The sequence below is a fragment of the Schistocerca piceifrons genome, unplaced genomic scaffold, assembly GCF_021461385.2.
Source record: "Schistocerca piceifrons isolate TAMUIC-IGC-003096 unplaced genomic scaffold, iqSchPice1.1 HiC_scaffold_1808, whole genome shotgun sequence".
Lineage (NCBI taxonomy): Eukaryota > Metazoa > Arthropoda > Insecta > Orthoptera > Acrididae > Schistocerca > Schistocerca piceifrons.
In genome coordinates, this window is record NW_025727688.1 from 206,453 (window position 1) to 221,712 (window position 15,260).

The window sequence follows — 15,260 nt, forward strand, 5'->3', positions numbered from 1 at the left end:
CAAGACTGACTCTTCTTACTGTCTATGTTTTGAATCATTCTTGTGAGACCAGTTTTTGATTCTGATGCTTCACTTCAGGTTTAGTGTATCCCTTGAACCTTCTTATTGAAGATGAAACACAGAAATTGCATCGGAATTAAATACAAAAGGCACAATGCCGTCTTAAGTAAAAGAAGACTGACTCATCTTACTGTCTATGTTTTGAACCTCTCCTGCAAGACCAGTTTTAGATTGCGATCTTTCACCTCAGGTTTAGAGTATCCCTTGGACCTTCTTATTGACGATGAAACACAGACATTGCATCGGAATTAAATAGAAAAATCACAATGCCGACTTAAGAACATTGGGACTGACTCTTCTTACTGTCTATGTTTTGAAACTTTCCAGTGAGACCAGCTTTAGATTCCGATGCTTCACTTCAGGTTTACTGTATCCCTTGAACCTTCTTATTGATGACGAAACACAGAAATTGCATCGGAATTAAATACAAAAGGCACAATGCCGAATTAAGTACAAGAAGACTGACTCTTCTTAGTGGCTATGTTTTTACCCTTTAATGTGAGACCAGTTTTAGATTCCGATGCTTCAATTCAGGTATACTGTATCCTTTGGACCTTCTTATTGACGATGAAATATAGAAATTGCGTCGGAATTAAATACAAAAGGCACAATTCCGACTGAAGAACAAGAAGACTGACACTTCTTATTGTTTATGTTTGGAGCCTTTCCTGTGAGATCAGTTTTAGATTCCGGTGCTTCACTTCAGGTTTACTGTATCTCTTGGACCTTCTTATTGACGTTGAAACGCAGAAATTGCATCAGAATTACATACACAATGCACAATGCCGACTTAAGTACAAGAAGACTGACTCTTCTTAGTGTCTATGCTTTGAAACTTTCCTGTGAGACCAGGTTTAGATTCCGATGTTTCACTTCAGGTTTTCAGTGTCTATTGGACCTTCACATAGACAATGAAACACAGATATTGCATTGGAATTAAATACAAAAGGCACAATGCCGACTTATGTACAACAAGACTGACTCTTCTTAGTGTCTATGTTTTGAACCTTTCCTGTGAGACCAGTTTTTCATTACGATGCTTCACTTCAGGTTTACTGTATCGCTTGGACATCTTTTTTGACGATGAAACACAGAAATAGCATCGGATTTAAATACAAAGGGTACAATGCCGACATAAGTACAAGAAGACTGACGCAACTTACTGTCTATGTTTTGAGCCTTTCCTGTGAGACCAGTTTTAGATTCCAATGCTTCACGTCAGGTCTACTGTCTCGCTTGGACTTCTTATTGACGATGAAACACAGAAATCGCAAAGGAATTAAATACAAAAGGCACAATGCCGACTTAAGTACAACAAGACTGACTCTTCTTACTGTCTATCTTTTGTACCTTTCCTGTGAGACCAGTTTCAGATTGCCAACCTTCACTTCAGATTTACTGTATCCCTTGGACATTCTTCTTGACGATGAAACACAGAAATTGCATTGGAATTAAATACAAAAGGCACAATGCCAACTTAAGTACAAGAGGACTGACTCGTCTTACATTATATTATTTGGGCTTTTTCTGTGAGACCAGTTTTAGATATCTATGCTTCACTTCAGTTTTACTGTATCCCTTGGACCTTCGCTTGACGATGAAACACAGAAATTGCATCGGTATTAAATTCAAAAGGCACAATGCCGACTTACGTACAAGAAGTATGACTCTTATTACTGTCTCTATTTGGAACCTTTCCTGTGAGAGCAAATTTAGATTCGAATGATTCATTCAGTTTTACTGTAACCCTTGGATCTTCTTATTGACGAAGTAACAAAGAAATTGCATTGGAATTAAATACAAAAGGCACAATGGCGACATAAGTACCAGAATACTGACTCTTCTTACTGTCTATGTTTTACCCTTTTCTGTGAGACCAGTTTTAGATTCCGATGCTTCAACTTCAGAGTAACTATATCCCTTGGACCCTCTTTCTGACGATGAAACACAGAAAGTGCATCGGAATTCAATGCAAAAGGCACAATGCCCACTGAAGTACAAGAAGACTGACTCTTCTCATTGCCAATTCTTTGAAACTTTCTTTGAGACCAGTTTTACATTCCGATGCTTCACTTCAGGTTTACTGTATCCCTTGGACCTTTGTATTGACGATGAAATAGAGATATTGCATCGTAAGTAAATAGAAAAGGCACAATGCAGGCTTAAGCACATGAGGACTGACTCTTCATATTTTCTATGTTTCGGACCTTTCCTGTGAGAGGAATTACAGATTCCAATGCTTCACTTAAGTTTTACTGTTTCCCTTGGACCATCTTATTGACGATGAAACACAGAAACTGCATAGGAACGAAATACAAAAGGCACAATGCCGACGTAAGTACAAGAGGACTGACTCTTCTTACTGTCTATGGTTTGAACCTTTCCTGTGAGACCAGTCTTAGATCCTGATGCTTCACGTCAGGTTTACTGTACACCTTGTACCTTCTTATTAACGATGATACACAGATATAGCATCGGAATTAAATACAAAAGGCACAATGCCGACTTAAGTACAAGAAGACTGACTCTTCTTACTGTCTATGTTTTGAGCCTTTCCTGTGAGACTAGTTTTAGATTCCAATGCTTCACTTCAGGTCTACTGTATCGCTTGGTTCTTGTTATTGACGATGAAACACACAATTTGCATCGGAATTAATACAAAATGCACTATGGCGACTTAAGTACAAGAAGACTGATTCTTCTTACTGTCTATGTTTTAAACCTTTCCTGTGAGACCAGTTTTAGATTGTGATGCTTCACTTCAAGTTAACTGTATCCCTTGGACCTTCCAATTGACGATGGAACACAGAAATTGCATCGGAATTAAATACAAAAGGCACAATGCCGACTTAAGTACAAGAACACAGACTCTTATAACATTCTTTGTTTATAACCCTTCCTGTGAGACCAGTTTTAGTTTCAGATGCTACACTTCAGGTCTACTGTGTCCCTTGGACCGTTCTTATTGACGATGACACACAGAAACTGCATCGGAATTAATACAAAAGGTACAATGCCGAAATAAGTTACAAGAAGACTGATTCTTCGTACTGTCTATGTTTTAACCTTTCCTGTGAGACCAGTTTTAGCTTCCGATGCTTCACTTCAAGGTTTACTGTATCCCTAGGACCTTCGTATTGACGATGAAACACAGAAATTGCATCGGAATTAAGTACAAAAGGGCACAATGCCGACTTAAGTACAAGACGATGACTCTTCTTACTGTCTATGCTTTGAACCTTTCCTGTGAGACCAGTTTTAGATTCCGATGCTTAACTTAAGGTTTACTGTATGCCTTGGACCTTCTTGTTGACGATGACACACAGAAATTGCATCGGAATTAATACAAAAGGCACAATCCCGTCTTAAGTACAAGAAGAATGGACTCTTCTGAGTGTCTATGTTTGAACCATTCCTGTGAGACCAGTTTAGGATTTTGATGCTTCACTTCAGGTTTACTGCATCCCTTGGACCTTCTTATTGACGTTGAAACACATTAATTGCATCGGAATTAAATACAAAAGGCACAATGCCGACTTAAGTACAGGACGACTGACTTTCCTTACTATGTTTTGAACCTTACCTATGAGAACCTGTTTTAGATTCCGATGCTTTACTTCAGGTTTTCTGTATCCCTTGGACCCTCTTATTGGACGATGAAACATAGAAACTGGGTCGGAATTAAATACAAAAGGCACAATGACGACTTAAGTCCAAGAAGTCTGACTCTTCTTACTGTCTATGTTTTGAACCTTTCCTGTGAGACCAGTTATAGATTCCGATGCCTTCACGTCAGGTTTACTGTACCCTTGGACCTTCTTATTGACGATGAAACACAGATGTTGCCATCGGAATTTAATACAAAAGGCAAAATGCTGACTTAAGTACAAGAACACAGACGCTTATTACATTCTACGGTTATAACCCTTCCTGTGAGACCAGTTTTAGATTCAGATGCTTCACTTCAGGTAAACAGTATCCCTCGCACCTTCTTATTGACGATGAGTCACAGAAATTGCTTCGGAATTAAATATAAACGGCACAATGCCGACCTTAAGTACAAGAAAACTGACTCTTTTTACTGTCTATGCTTTGAACATTTCCTGTGAGACCAGTTTTAGCTTCAGATGGTTCACTTTAGGTTTACTGTATCCCTTGGACCTTCTTATTGACGACGACACACAGAAATTGCATCAGAATTAAATAGAAAAGACACAATGTCGACCTAAGTAGAAGAAGACCGACTCTTCTTACGGTCTATGCTTTGACCTTTCTTGTGAGACCAGTTATAGATTCCGATGCTTCACTTCAGGTTTGCTGCATCCCTTGGACCTTCTTATTGACGTTGAAACACATAAATTGCTTCGGAATTAAGTACAAAATGCACAATGACGACTTAAGTACAAGAAGACTGACTCTTCTGAGTGTCTATGTTTTGAACTTTTCCTGTGAGACCAGATTTAGATTCAGATGCTTTACTTCAGGTTTACTGCAACCCTTGGACCCTTCTTATTGACGATGAAACACGTAAATTGCATTGGAATTAAATACAAAAGTCACAATGACGACTTAAGTACAAGAAGACTGACTCTTCTGAGTGTCTATGTTTGAACCTTTCCTGTGTGACCAGTTTTAGATTCCGATGCTTCACTCCAGGTTAACTGCATCCCTTGGACCCTCTTATTGACGTTGAAACACATAAATTGCATCGGAATTAAATACAAAAAGGCGCAATGCCGACTTAAGTACAAGACGACTAACTTTTCTTACTGTCTATGTTTTGAACCTTACCTGTGAGACCTGTTTAGATTCCGATGCTTCACGTCAGGTTTACTGTACCCTTGGACCTTCTTATTGACGATGAAACACAGATGTTGCATCGGAATTTAAGACAAAACGCGCAATGCCGACTTAAGTACAAGAACACAGACTCTTATTACAATTCTACGGTTATAACTCTTTCTGTGAGACCAGTTTTAGATTCAAATGCTTCACTTCAGGTTAACAGTAACCCTTGGACCATCTTATTGACGATGAGACACAGAAATTGCATCGGAATTAAATACAAAAGGCACAATGCCTAATTAAGTACAAGAAGACAGATTCTTTATACTGTCTGTGTTTTATCCTTTCCTGTGACACACCAGTTTTTAGATTTCGATGCTTCACTTCAGGTTTACTGTATCCCTTGGACCTTCTTATTGACGATGAAGCACAGAAATTGCTTCGGAATTAATTACAAACGGCAAAATGCCGGCTTAAGTACAAGAAGACTGACTCTTCTTACTGTCTATGCTTTGAACAGTTCCTGTGAGACCAGTTTTAGCTTCCGATGCTTCACTTCAGGGTTTACCGTATCCCTTGGACATTCTTATTGACGATGAAACACAGAAATTGCATCGGAATTAAATACAAAAGGCACAAAGCCGACTTAAGTACAAGACGATGACTCTTCTTACTGGCTAAGTTTTGAACCATTCTTGTGAGACCAGTTTTAGATTCCGATGCTTCACTTCAGGTTTACTGTATCCCTTGGACCCTCTTATTGACGATGAAACACAGAAATTGCATTGGAATTTAATACAAAAGGCACAATGCCGACTTAAGTACAAGACGATGACTCATCTTACTGTCAATGTTTTGAACCTTTCCTGTGAGACCAGTTTTCGATTTCGATGCTTCACTTTAGGTTTACTGTATCCCTTGGACCTTCTTATTGACGACGACACACAGAAATTGCATCGGAATTAAATACAAAAGACACAATGCCGACTTAAGTAGAAGATGACTGACTCTTCTTACTGTCTATGTTTTGAACCTTTCTTGTGAGACCAGTTATAGATTCCGATGCTTCACTTCAGGGTTGGTGCATCCCTTGGACGTTCCTATGGACGTTGAAACACATAAATTGCTTCGGAATTAAGTACAAAATGCACAATGACGACTTAAGTACAAGAAGACTGACTCTTCTGAGTGTCTATGTTTTGAACTTTTCCTGTGAGACCAGATTTAGATTCAGATGCTTTACTTCAGGTTTACTGCAACCCTTGGAATTCTTATTGACGATGAAACACGTGAATTGCATTGGAATTAAATACAAAAGTCACAATGACGACTTAAGTACAAGAAGACTGACTCTTCTGAGTGTCTATTTTTTGAACCTTTCCTGTGTGACCAGTTTTAGATTCCGATGCTTCACTCCAGGTTTACTGCATCCCTTGGACCCTCTTATTGACGTTGAAACACATAAATTGCATCGGAATTAAATAGAAAAGGCGCAATGCCGACTTAAGTACAAGACGACTAACTTTTCTTACTGTCTATGTTTTGAACCTTACCTGTGAGACCTGTTTTAGATTCCGATACTTCACGTCAGGTTTACTGTACCCTTGGACCTTCTTATTGACGATGAAACACAGATGTTGCATCGGAATTTAAGACAAAACGCGCAATGCCGACTTAAGTACAAGAACACAGACTCTCATTACATTCTACGGTTATAACTCTTCCTGTGAGACCAGTTTTAGATTCAAATGCTTCACTTCAGGTTAACAGTAACCCTTGGACCATCTTATTGACGATGAGACACAGAAATTGCATCGGAATTAAATACAAAAGGCACAAAGCCTAATTAAGTACAAGAAGACAGATTCTTTATACTGTCTGTGTTTTATCCTTTCCTGTGACACCAGTTTTAGATTTCGATGCTTCACTTCAGGTTTACTGTATCCCTTGGACCTTCTTATTGACGATGAAGCACAGAAATTGCTTCGGAATTAATTACAAACGGCACAATGCCGGCTTAAGTACAAGAAGACTGACTCTTCTTACTGTCTATGCTTTGAACAGTTCCTGTGAGACCAGTTTTAGCTTCCGATGCTTCACTTCAGGTTTACCGTATCCCTTGGACATTCTTATTGACGATGAAACACAGAAATTGCATCGGAATTAAATACAAAAGGCACAAAGCCGACTTAAGTACAAGACGATGACTCTTCTTACTGGCTAAGTTTTGAACCATTCTTGTGAGACCAGTTTTAGATTCCGATGCTTCACTTCAGGTTTACTGTATCCCTTGGACCCTCTTATTGACGATGAAGCACAGAAATTGCATTGGAATTTAAAACAAAAGGCACAATGCCGACTTAAGTACAAGACGATGACTCATCTTAATGTCAATGTTTTGAACCTTTCCTGTGAGACCAGTTTTCGATTTCGATGCTTCACTTTAGGTTTACTGTATCCCTTGGACCTTCTTATTGACTATGAGACACAGAAATTGCATCGGAATTAAATACAAAAGACACAATGCCGACTTAAGTAGAAGATGACTGACTCTTCTTACTGTCTATGTTTTGAACCTTTCTTGTGAGACCAGTTATAGATTCCGATGCTTCACTTCAGGGTTGGTGCATCCCTTGGACGTTCCTATGGACGTTGAAACACATAAATTGCTTCGGAATTAAATTCAAAATGCTCAATGCCGAATTAAGTACAAGAAGACTGATTCTTCGTACTGTCTATGTTTTAGCCATTCCTGTGAGACCAGTTTTAGATTTCGATGCTTTACTTAATTTTTACTGTATCCCTTGGACCTTCTTATTGACTATGAGACACAGAAATTGCATCGGAATTAAATACAAAAGGCACAATGCCGACTTAAGTACAAGAAGACTGACTCTTCTGAGTGTCTATGTTTTGAACCTCTCCTGTGAGACCAGTTTTATATTCCGATGCTTCACTTCAGGTTTAGTGCATCCCTTGGTCATTCTCATTGACGTTGAGACACAGAAATTGCATCGGACTTAAATACAAAATGCGCAATGCCGACTTAAGTACAAGGCGACTGACTCTTCTTACTGTCTATTTTTTGAACCTTACCTGTGAGACCTGTTTTAGATTCCGATGCTTCACTTCAGGTTTACTGTATCCCTTGGACCCTCCTATTGACGATGTAACATAGTAACTGCGTCGGAATTAAATACAAGAGGCACATTTACGACTTAAGTACAAGAGGACTTTTTCTTCTTACTGCCTATGTTTTGACCTTTCCTTTATGACCAGTTTTAGATTCCGATGCTTCACGTCAGGTTTGTTGTACCCTTGGACCTTCTTATTGAGGATGAAACACAGATGTTGCATCGGAATTTAATACAAAAGGCACAATACCGACTTAAGTACAAGAACACAGACTCTTATTACATACTACGGTTATAACCCTTCCTGTGAGACCACTTTTAGTTTCAGATGCTTCACTTCAGGTTAACAGTATCCCTTGGACCTTCTTATTGACGATGAGACACAGAAATTGCATCGGAATTAAATACAAAATGCACAATGCCGACTTAAGTACAAGGCGACTGACTCTTCTTACTGTCTATTTTTTGATCCTTACCTGTGAGACCTGTTTTAGATTCCGATGCTTCACTTCAGGTTTACTGTATCCCTTGGACCTTCTTATTGACGATGAAGCACAGAAATTGCTTCGGAATTAAATACAAACGGCACAATGCCGACTTAAGTACAAGAAAACTGACTCTTTTTACTGTCTATGCTTTGAACATTTCCTGTGAGACCAGTTTTAGCTTCCGATGGTTCACGTCAGGTTTATTGTATCCCTTGGACATTCTTATTGACGAAGAAACTCAGAAATTGCATCGGAATTAAATACAAAAAGCACAATGCCGACTTAAGTACAAGACGATGACTCATCTTACTGTCAATGTTTTGAACCTTTCCTGTGAGACCAGTTATAGATTCCGATGCTTCACTTTAGGTTTACTGTATCCCTTGGACCTTCTTATTGACGACGACACACAGAAATTGCATCAGAATTAAATACAAAATGCACAATGTCGACCTAAGTAGAAGAAGACCGACTCTTCTTACTGTCTATGCTTTGAACCTTTCTTGTGAGACCAGTTATAGATTCCGATGCTTCACTTCAGGTTTACTGCATCCCTTGGACCTTCTTATTGACGTTGAAACACATAAATTGCTTCGGAATTAAGTGCAAAATGCACAATGACGACTTAAGTACAAGAAGACTGACTCTTCTGAGTGTCTATGCTTTGAACTTTTCCTGTGAGACCAGATTTAGATTCAGATGCTTTACTTCAGGTTTACTGTATCCCTTGGACCATCTTATTGACGATGAAACACGTAAATTGTATTGGAATTAAATACAAAAGTCACAATGACGACTTAAGTACAAGAAGACTGACTCTTCTGAGTGTCTATGTTTTGAACCGTTCCTGTGTGACCAGTTTTAGAAACCGATGCTTCACTCCAGGTTTACTGCATCCCTTGGACCCTCTTATTGACGTTGAAACACATAAATTGCATCGGAATTAAATACAAAAGGCAAAATGCCGACTTAAGTACAAGACGACTGACTTTTCTTACTGTCTATGTTTTGAACCTTACCTGTGAGACCTGTTTTAGATTCCGATGCTTCACTTCACGTTTACTGTATCCCTTGGACCATTTTATTGACGATGAAACATAGAAACTACGTCGGAAAAAGGCACACTGACGACTTAAGTACAAGAAGACTGACTCTTCTTACTGTCTATGTTTTGAACCTTCCTGTGAGACCAGTTTTAGATTCCGATGCTTCACGTCAGGTTTACTGTACCCTTGGACCTTCTTATTGACGATGAAAAACAGATGTTGCATCGGGATTTAAGACAAAAGGCGCAATGCCGACTTAAGTACAAGAACACAGACTCTTATTACATTCTACGGTTATAACTCTTCCTGTGAGACCAGTTTTAGATTCAAATGCTTCACTTCAGGTTAACAGTATCCCTTGGACCATCTTATTGACGATGAGACACAGAAATTGCATCGGAATTAAATACAAAAGGCACAATGCCTAATTAAGTACAAGAAGACAGATTCTTCTTACTGTCTGTGTTTTATCCTTTCCTGTGACACCAGTTTTAGATTTCGATGCTTCACTTCAGGTTTACTGTATCCCTTGGACCTTCTTATTGACGATGAAGCACAGAAATTGCTTCGGAATTAAATACAAACGGCACAATGCCGGCTTAAGTACAAGAAGACTGACACTTCTTACTGTCTATGCTTTGAACATTTCTTGTGAGACCAGTTTTAGCTTCCGATGCTTCACTTCAGGTTTACCGTATCCCTTGGAAATTCTTATTGACGATGAAACACAGAAATTGCATCGGAATTAAATACAAAAGGCACAATGCCGAATTAATTACAAGAAGACTGATTCTTCTTACTGTCTATGTTTTAAACTTTCCTGTAAGACCAGTTTAGATTTCGATGCTTCACTTAAGGTTTACTGTGTCCCATGGACCTTCTTATTGACGATGAAACACAGAAATTGCATCGGAATTAAATACAAACAACACAATGCCGACTTAAGTACAAGAAGACTGACTCTTCTTACTGTCTATGATTTGAACATTTCCTGTGAGAAAAGTTTTAGCTTCCGATGCTTCACTTCAGGTTTATTGTATCCCTTGGACTTTCATTATTGACGATTACGCACAGAAATTATATCGGAATTAAATACAAACGACACAATGCCGACTTAAGTACAAGACGATGACAATTCTTACTGTCTATGTTCAGAACCTTTCCTGTGAGACCAGTTATAAATTCCAATGCTTCACGTCAGGTTTACAGTACCCTTGGACCTTCTTATTGACGATGAAACACAGATGTTGCATCGTAATTTAATACAAAAGCACAAGGCCGACTTAAGTACAAGGACGCAGACTCTTACTACATTCTACGTTTATAACACTTCCTGTGAGACCAGTTTTAGATTTAGATGCTTCACTTCAGGTTAACAGTATCCCTTGGACCTTCTTAATGACGATGAAACACAGAAATTGCATCGGAATTAAATACAAAAGGCACAATGCCGAATTAAGTACAAGAACACTGATTCTTCTAACTGTCTATGTTTTAACCTTTCCTGTGAGAGCAGTTTTAGATTTCGATGCTTCACTTAAGGTTTACTGTATCTCTTGGACCCTCTCATTGACGATGAAACATAGAAACTGTGTCGGAAATAAATACAAAAGCCACAATGCCGAATTAAGAACAGGAAGACTGATTCTTCTTACTGTCTATGTTTTAACCTTTCCTGTGAGATCAGTTTTAGATTTCGATGCTTCACTTAAAGTTTACTGTATCCCTTGGACTTTCTTATTGGCGATGAAACACAGAAATTGCATCGGAATTATATACAAACGGCTCAATGACGACTTAAGTACAAGAAGACTGACTCTTCTTACTTTCTATGCTTTCAACATTTCCTGTAAGACCAGTTTTAGCTTCCGATGCTTCACTTCAGGTTTACTGTATCCCTTGGACCTTCTTATTGACGATGAAACACAGAAATTACATCGGAATTAAATACAAAAGGCACAATGCCGACTTAAGTACAAGACGATGTCTCTTCTTACTGTCTATGTTTTAATCCTCTCCTGTGAGACCAGTTTTAGATTCCGATGCTTCATTTCAGGTTTACTGTATCCCTTGGACACTCTTAATGACGATAAAACACAGAAATTGCATTGGAATTAAATACAAAAAGGCACAATGCCGACTTAAGTACAAGACGATGAATCTTCTTACTGTCTATGTTTTGAACCTTTCCTGTGAGACCAGTTTTCGATTCCGATGCTTCACTTCAGGTTTACTGCATCCCTTGGGCCTTCTTAGTGACGACGACACACAGAAATTACACAGGAATTAAATACAAAAGACACATTGTCGACTTAAGTACAAGAAGACTGACTCTTCTTACTGTCTATGTATTTAACCTTTCTTGTGAGACCAATTTTAGATTCCGATGCTTCACTTCGGGTTTACTGCATCCCTTGGAGCCTCTTATTCACGATGAAACACAGAAATTCCATCGGATCTAAATACAATATGCACAATGCCGACTAAAGTACAAGAGGACTGACTCTTCTAACTGTCTATGTTTTGAACCTTTCCTGTGAGACCAGTTTTAGATTCCGATGCTTCACTTCAGGATTACTGTATCCCTTGGAACTGCTTATTGACGTTGAAACACATAAATTGCATCGGAATTAAATACAAAAGTCACAATGACGACTTAAGTACAAGAGGACTGACTCATCTTGCATTCTAAGACTTGAGACTCCCCTGTGAGACCAGTTTTAGTTATCGATGCTTCACTTCAGGATTACTGTATCCCTTAGACCTTCATATTGACGATGAAACACAGAAATTGCATCGGAATTTAATACAAACGGCACAATGCCGACTTAAGTATAAAAACACAGACTCCTATTACATTCTTCGTTTATAACCCTTCCTGTGAGACCAGTTTTAGATTCACATGCTTCACTTCAGGTTAACAGTATCCCTTGGACCTTCCTATTGACGATGAGACACAGAAATTGCATCGGAATTAAATACAAAAGGCACAATGCCGAATTAAGTACAAGAAGACTGATTCTTCTTACTGTCTATGTTTTAACCTTTCCTGTAAGACCAGTTTTAGATTTCGATGCTTCACTTAAGGTTTACTGTCTCCCTTGGACCTTCTTATTGACGATGAAACAAAGAAATTGCATCGGAATTAAATACAAACAACACAATGCCGACTTAAGTACAAGAAGACTGACTCTTCTTACTGTCTATGATTTGAACATTTCCTGTGAGAAAAGTTTTAGCTTCCGATGCTTCACTTCAGGTTTACTGTATCCCTTGGACTTTCTTATTGATGATTAAGCACAGAAATTATATCGGAATTAAATACAAAAGGCACAATGCCGAATTAAGTACAAGAAGACTGATTCTTCTTACTGTCTATGTTTTAACCTTTCCTGTAAGACCAGTTTTAGATTTCGATGCTTCACTTAAGGTTTACTGTCTCCCTTGGACCTTCTTATTGACGATGACACACAGAACTTGCAGCGGAATTAAATACAAAAGGCACAATGCCGACTTAGTACAAGAAGACTGACTCTTCTGAGTGTCTATGCTTTGAACCTTTCCTGTGAGACCAGTTTTAGATTCCGAAGCTTCACTTGAGGTTTACTGCATCCCTTGGACCTTCTTATTGACGTTGAAACACATAAATTGCATCGGAAGTAAATACAAAAGGCACAATGCCGACTTAAGTACAAGACGACTGACTCTTCTTACTGTCTATGCTTTGAACCTTATATGTGAGACCTGTTTTAAATTCCGGTGCTTCACTTCAGGTTTACTGTATCCCTTGGACCCTCTTATTGACGATGAAACATAGAAACTGTGTCGGAAATAAATACAAAAGGCACAATGACGAATTAAGTACAAGAAGACTGACTCTTCTTACTGTCTATGTTCAGAACCTTTCCTGTGAGACCAGTTTTAAATTCCAATGCTTCACGTCAGGTTTACAGTACCCTTGGACCTTCTTACTGACGATGAAACACAGATGTTGCATCGTAATTTAATACAAAAGGCACAAGGCCGACTTAAGTACAAGGACGCAGACTCTTACTACATTCTACGTTTATAACACCTCCTGTGACACCAGTTTCAGATTCAGATGCTTCACTTCAGGTTAACAGTATCCCTTGGACCTTCTTAATGACGATGAAACACAGAAATTGCAGCGGAATTAAATACAAAAGGCACAATGCCGAATTAAGTACAAGAACACTGATTCTTCTTACTGTCTATGTTTTAACCTTTCCTGTGAGAGCAGTTTTAGATTTCGATGCTTCACTTAAGGTTTACTGTGTCTCTTGGACCCTCTCATTGACGATGAAACATAGAAACTGTGTCGGAAATAAATACAAAAGCCACAATTCCGAATTAAGAACAGGAAGACTGATTCTTCTTACTGTCTAGTATTTAACCTTTCCTGTGAGATCAGTTTTAGATTTCGTTGCTTCACTTAAGGTTTACTGTATCCCTTGGACTTTCTTATTGACGATGAAACACAGAAATTACATCGGAATTATATACAAACGGCTCAATGACGACTTAAGTACAAGAAGACTGACTCTTCTTACTTTCTATGCTTTCAACATTTCCTGTAAGACCAGTTTTAGCTTCCGATGCTTCACTTCAGGTTTACTGTATCCCTTGGACCTTCTTATTGACGATGAAACACAGAAATTACATCGGAATTAAATACAAAAGGCACAATGCCGACTTAAGTACAAGACGATGTCTCTTGTTACTGTCTATGTTTTAATCCCCTCCTGTGAGACCAGTTTTAGATTCCGATGCTTCATTTCAGGTTTACTGTATCCCTTGGACACTCTTAATGACGATAAAACACAGAAATTGCATTGGAATTAAATACAAAAAGGCACAATGCCGACTTAAGTACAAGACGATGAATCTTCTTACTGTCTATGTTTTGAACCTTTCCTGTGAGACCAGTTTTAGATTCCGATGTTTCACTTCAGGTTTACTGCATCCCTTGGGCCTTCTTAGTGACGACGACACACAGAAATTACATAGGAATTAAATACAAAAGGCACATTGTCGACTTAAGTACAAGAAGACTGACTCTTCTTACTGTCTATGTATTTAACCTTTCTTGGGAGACCAGTTTTAGATTCCGATGCTTCACTTCGGGTTTACTGCATCCCTTGGAGCCTCTTATTGACGATGAAACACAGAAATTGCATCGGTCCTAAATACAATATGCACAATGCCGACTTAAGTACAAGAGGACTGACTCTTCTAACTGTCTATGATTTGAACCTTTCCTGTGAGACCAGTTTTAGATTCCGATGCTTCACTTCAGGATTACTGTATCCCTTGGACCTTTTTATTGACGTTGAAACACATAAATTGCATCGGAATTAAATACAAAAGGCACAATAACGACTTAAGTACAAGAGGACTGACTCATCTTGCATTCTATGACTTGAGATTCCCCTGTGAGGCCAGTTTTAGTTATCGATGCTTCACTTCAGGATTACTGTATCCCTTGGACCTTCGTATTGACGATGAAACACAGAAATTGCATCGGAATTGAATACAATAGGCACAAAGCCGTCTTAAGTACAAGAAGGCCGACTCTTCTTACTGTCTATGTTTTGAAACTTTCCTGTGAGACCAGTTTTAGATTCCGATGCTTCACTTCAGGTTTACTGTATCCCTTGGACCTTCTTACTGACGATGAAACACAGAAATTGCTTCGGAATTAAATACATAAGGCACAATGACGACTT